Genomic DNA, 6000 nt, shown 5'->3' on the forward strand with positions numbered 1-6000 from the left:
TCGTTGTCTAATATTGTTAGTTTATATTTATAGTTTTGCAACAAACTAATCAGTATGAATACTTGGAAAAATGAAAGTATGAAGCCTTAAGTACAGGCAGTACATATATGCATGTACTGTAAAACTTAACAGGATAAGAAAACCAGGACTGAAACTCAAAATTATATTAGTACATGAAGAGTTCGCAAAACAAAAATTTAATGTGTTTAAATACTTCTTATAGTACAACATACTAGTCGTATGAACTTAATATAAGAGACTAAGAAAAAAGTATGAAGCCTTAAATAATGGCAGTACATATCTTCCTGTAGTAACCTAGAGCCAAAAGAAATTTCTGCCAAAAACTATATAATTTAGCCAAGTTTAGTAAATATCGACATGTAGTGAGTTAAAACCCAGTACATATCTACGTGTACCGAGTTAAACCATATTATACATATCGATATGTACCGAGTATCAGATCCTTTTAATTTGATGAGATAATTCCTCCAGTCTGTCTCTCAACCTTAATGCTTGCAAGTATGCTAACCTCAACTGCTAGTCTGCCACCATAGACAAAGGTATGGTTTGGGAGGATGAGAGGTAGTCAGCTAGCTATGATGGATGTATGGTTAATTTGTTCTTCTTCCAACTGCAACTAATTAGGCATTTCTGGGGATAAATGATGATTCTCATAGACAAAGTTCTTGTGCTTCTCCGTCCATTCGAGGTGACTCCAAAATCTTGAGGAGAGGGGTTCTATGGTTCCATTGCTCTATTTGATTCTCATCCACGTCAACAAATTCAGGGAAGTAAGACTGCAAAAGAAGCCACAAATGGTTATAAAATAAACGGTCCACCCAAATGTAACCTCAATCAAACTAAAACCATGTGACACATCTAATAATACCTTTCCAGAAAGTTTTTGACTGTACATGGAAATATGTATTGCGGAAATATCCTACGGTACATATTAATATGTAGTGCCAAAAATCCTAGTTCATGGTTAATATGTACTGTTTAAAAACCCTTGTATTATATTATCCTACCTAGAATACATATCAATATGTAGTACGAACATGTCTAATAGCTATTAGCTGGGCTATAATAACTAACTTTGAAGTATTTGTCAATGTAATAAAAGAGCTCCCCCCAGTACAAGCAAATATGTATTGTGAAACACTATAGACAAACATGTACTGTGAAATCACTACATGCATATGTGTACTGTGAAATCATTGCATGCAAATATGTACCGCAAAATCGCTACAGATAAGTACAAGATCTAAATGATATTCTTTCATATGTATACTCAGAATGCTACTGAACTATCATGCTTCTTATGGATGCTTTCTCAAAAGCAGTGATAACTAACTAGTTCTCCAAACCCCAAATTTCCAATTAACAAAAAAACACACATTTACCCAAACTGCACAAATCTCAATCACATACCATTAGTCTCAATTTTCTTACAAATTTCTCTCTGATTTAATAATTTCAAAAAACAAACAAATTCCTAAATTTCCCATCCACCAAACACAAATCCCCATATTTTTTCAAATTTCACAAAAAAACATACTAAAGACAGTACATATTTATATGTACGGATCATAAAATCTAGAAAAATATTTGAAATTGTGATTTTCTGTAAATCTAGAAAGAACGAAAATCATACATATAATCAAAATGATATGTTAACAAAAGAATAAGATGATCTAATCAACATAGTAGCACGAGTTCAAAATCATATTCAAAAATCAACATAAAAATATTAAATACGAACAAAAACGGGATTAAATCATGCAATTGAGCAGTGTACATCATAAAAAAATGATAACAATTACTAGATCTAGAAAGAAAACAATGAAAAAAACAACCAAATCATGAAATCGAGCTGCTCATCATGATTTCATTTGAAAAAACAAACATAAATTCAAAAAGCATAACAAATATTAAGGAATGGAGAAGAGGTTTATAGAAATTACCTGGGGATTTAAGATCGAAAATCTAAAATTGAAGAAAACCAACTGAAGCAGAGAGAAAACTGGATCCGAGCTGTTGAAAAAAAAAAGAAAAGAAGAACGAAAATACTTTCTTATCTTCTATTCTTGTATGTTCATTGCAGAAAAGGTTATTTTCGGAATATAAAAACTAGGCATCATTTTACTCACACGTGGGATGGACTAGGAGATAAAATTTCTGGTCCAAAAACATGTTTTTGGACCAGCGATTAAAAACATTTTATGAATGGACTAGTCATTAGACGGGTCTCTCATTCTAGGACTAACCAGTAATTCCTAGATTTTAAATTAGGGGTGAGCATGGGCCGGTATGGACCGGTTTTCGCCTCATCCACATCCAATTCATTGCACTACGGATTTGGAATTTGGCATCCGCATCCAATCCATATCAAACGGATTAGCATCCAATGGATACACGGATGGACGGGTTGGATGCGGATAATCCAATAGATTTGTATTAGTTAAAGTTTATAGTAAAGAAAATAAAGCTAACACAAATGACTCCTTATAAAACCTACATATCCTATATATATATACAAATATAAAAATGTCATGTACAACACCCCAAGCAAACATCTTAAAACTTCCTAAATGATCCATAGTATTTTCTATAACTATATAAATGCCCTTAATTTAACGGATATGGATGTCCAACGAATTTTTAAAGTTGCATCCGCGCCCGATTTGTTATCCGTTGGATTTCAAAAATTCCATCTGCATCTAACCCATTAACGAACGGTCTGGGAAGCCATCCGCAAATGAACGGTTGGTCCCGGTTAAATCCGCGGATTACGGACCAAATGCTCACCCCTACTTAAATAGTTTAATCGAGTCGTAGAAAGAAGCTAGTCAATGTATGACCCAATATGGATCAAGATGATGAGATTAAAATGTTACATGAATCAAGACTATGAGATTAAAATGTTATGTGAATATTTGTGAAGAAATATGTATAATTTGGGCTTATTATAGAAATATATATGAGTTGAAATATATAGTTAAAATTTTATGGTGCATTTGGTTGTGGAATTTAAAGATGAAAATTCTCGAAATAGGACATCTAGAGCAATTATAAATTCTTTTGGGTGTTTGGTTGCTTAAAGGTTTTCCGAGTTCATTTATAAACGCTCACATTGAATCTAATCCTTTTCCTAACATATAGGGAAAGTTTAAGATGGATTCATGGGCGTACCATGTCCGAGCCTAGAAATCATATGACGAAGATCCTTCTCTCAACTCATCTCCCAATTATTATGGAGCATGTTCCTTCATCTTCATTAGGAGCCGCAAAAAACAGGAATCTAATCTTTTTATTTTCATTGTTATTATTTTCTTTACCATACCACCTTCTCGTATTAACCATACTAAAAAACACTCGATCTAATCTTTCATTATTTAGGGCCCTCCTTTTATTTCATGCTAGAGGGAGGCCCTCTTTGCCACATATTTCATTAAAGTAGCACATTGAAATTAGTGACTACAAGAACTTAGTGTAAAGAACCTATAAGACTTGTTTTTGTGAATTTATGTCTTGAAATATAGATCACAACACTTGATCTTGTTGGAATTCGGTTCGTGTATAGTTTATTTACATACTAGGTTGCCTTGTTTTATAGTCAGGTACAAGTATTTATGATCTATACTTATCGATTGTACAAGGGAGGTTCATAAACAAAAAAGTTAGCAGCATCCTAGGTACCTTCTCCTTTTCATATGTGATCTCCGCGGAGGGGTTTGAAACTAAAATATAACTAAATATGGGGATGTATCTTTAACTTTTGATTTTCCTGAAAACTCAAAAATCTAAAAAATAATTTGTAGATGCTAAATTTTGTACACCCAAAACACCCACCACAAATTGGCACACAAAAACAATCATCTTTGTATACATGTCTCCACCTATGTTTCGTGCAGTTCTTTTAAAGAACTAAAAGTAACGACTCATTCATAATTTCTTTAAAAAAATTGTTAATAGGCTTTTTCTACATTAGTGTTGTCGGACTGTTCCTAACAATAGAAAACAACACTAATGTCTGAAAGTTTAATCTAATATCATTAAATCAATATGAAATGTTGTTCTCCTTATTTGCTTTTGTCTTAGGTCATTCTATGTTAACACAATTTTGCCTTTCCTTAAATCACTTAAAACATGATACGAATCATTTTCCTTTAATTGAGATTGATCCTTCAACCATGATTCATTCTCAGCCATTTTTGTATGGGTTTTTTGATAAAGTGTCCAACTTTTCGTAGTATAATTAAGAAAATAACCGTTATTTTGAATCACTTTATAAAGTGGCGCAGTTTGACATTTTCCATCTTTTTTTTTTTTTGAAAAAACGAGTAACAACCGTAAAATGTGCACGTATCAATTAACCTGCTTAGCAAAAGACAAGTTAACCGTCGACTAAGTAACTCACTGAATTTGTATCTAAATCGGCTTCAAGTTAACTCGGTGACTCATAGCACGTGAAGTAAACGTGCTGCCTTTGTAACGGTCGGATTGACACTTTTCATCAATCTACCAGAAAAAAATCAAGGGACCAGATTTCACGCCTTTTGTAACGGTATTTTTACGCAACTTCACTTCATATAAATTGCAAAGAATAACCCTAATTTTCTCCTACCAATTAGCTCAAAAATCCCCCCCCCCTCCCCAAATCTTCAATAAACGCATACATAAGGACATGAGTAAAAGTTTTACAAATTCTCTAGTTCACAGTAGCAGCACTATTAATAACAAGGTAAGAGTAAAAAAAAAACCTAATTTCATGTTCTATCTGAGAACAAGGAAGCCATAACCAAAAGGTTTTTTCTTGGATATATTTTAGGTGTAAATATATACCATGCAATGGTATAAGGTAACTATTGTGCTCAAAACAAAAGAAACAAATGGACTTATGTTTTTGAAGTATTCAATTCCAACCTGTACATACTTCTAATAGTTTGACGATTCCATTGATCATGTCAATTGCAAGATCGTGAAGTTACCAGTAGAGAATGATTGTTATACTTGCGGAAAAGCTGGTCACTGCTTCAAAAATTGCCTGCTACAAGATCAAACCACTGCAAATCAAAGATGAAAATGAAGTTTTACAAGAATGAACACGACAGGAACATAGCATACTTCACTTGCACAACTTGTGATGGTTTTAGGTGGGTTTCAGATGAAGGCTTCATTACTACCAAAAACAGAATTATGTATTCAAGTTTACACCTTATTGCCATATGTAAGGAACTTGATAAACTGAAAATCTAATCTGCAAATGTACTAATAACTAAATATCTCATTCAAGATTAAGTCTTAAAGTTTGCAAATGTACTAATAAATAGAAACATTGTCTTAACCCAAAAGCAAAAGACTGCAAACACAAAAAATAAAGGCCTACAATAAAAATAAAAAAAGATCCAATTTAGAGAATCTCCATTGACTTACATTATTTCTTCTTATCCTTTCCCTTTCCATTTCCTTGTTTTATATCTTGAGATACAGATTAAATTCCAAAAAAGTTTTGATAAATGCTAGGTCTTGTAGAAGCTGAAGTAAAAGATGGTGCTCTAGTTCTCTAACTGCTACGTCCTATAGAACATTCACCAACAAATGATGCAGTTCCTTTCTTTTTGTTTGACTTAACTTCACCCTTAACTTTTCTGCTTTGACTTGTTTGTGTGTTGGTGAACGTGAAGTTCTCTGCATCATATTCAGTTATTTGCCTCTTTGCAGTTGGATTAGATCCAACTTCACCACCAACACATGTTCTTTTGTTGTGACTAATAATCTCTACACATTTCCCACACCTCTTTTTCTTCTTCTCCATGTGAGGTTCATTATAACTTTTAATCTTCTTGCTTTTAGGTATTTTAGTCTTCTTATTGTGAGGAGGGTTCAAGATCTTCTTCTTCATGTTTGGCTGCAACAAGAAGAGAAAAGAGATAGGGCAGACACTTAGTGCTTATGAAACCCTAAATATATATAAAAGTAAAGTAAATACACTTCTAC

This window comes from Papaver somniferum, chromosome 11 (genome assembly GCF_003573695.1).
Source record: "Papaver somniferum cultivar HN1 chromosome 11, ASM357369v1, whole genome shotgun sequence".
In the NCBI taxonomy this organism is placed as follows: Eukaryota; Viridiplantae; Streptophyta; class Magnoliopsida; order Ranunculales; family Papaveraceae; genus Papaver; species Papaver somniferum.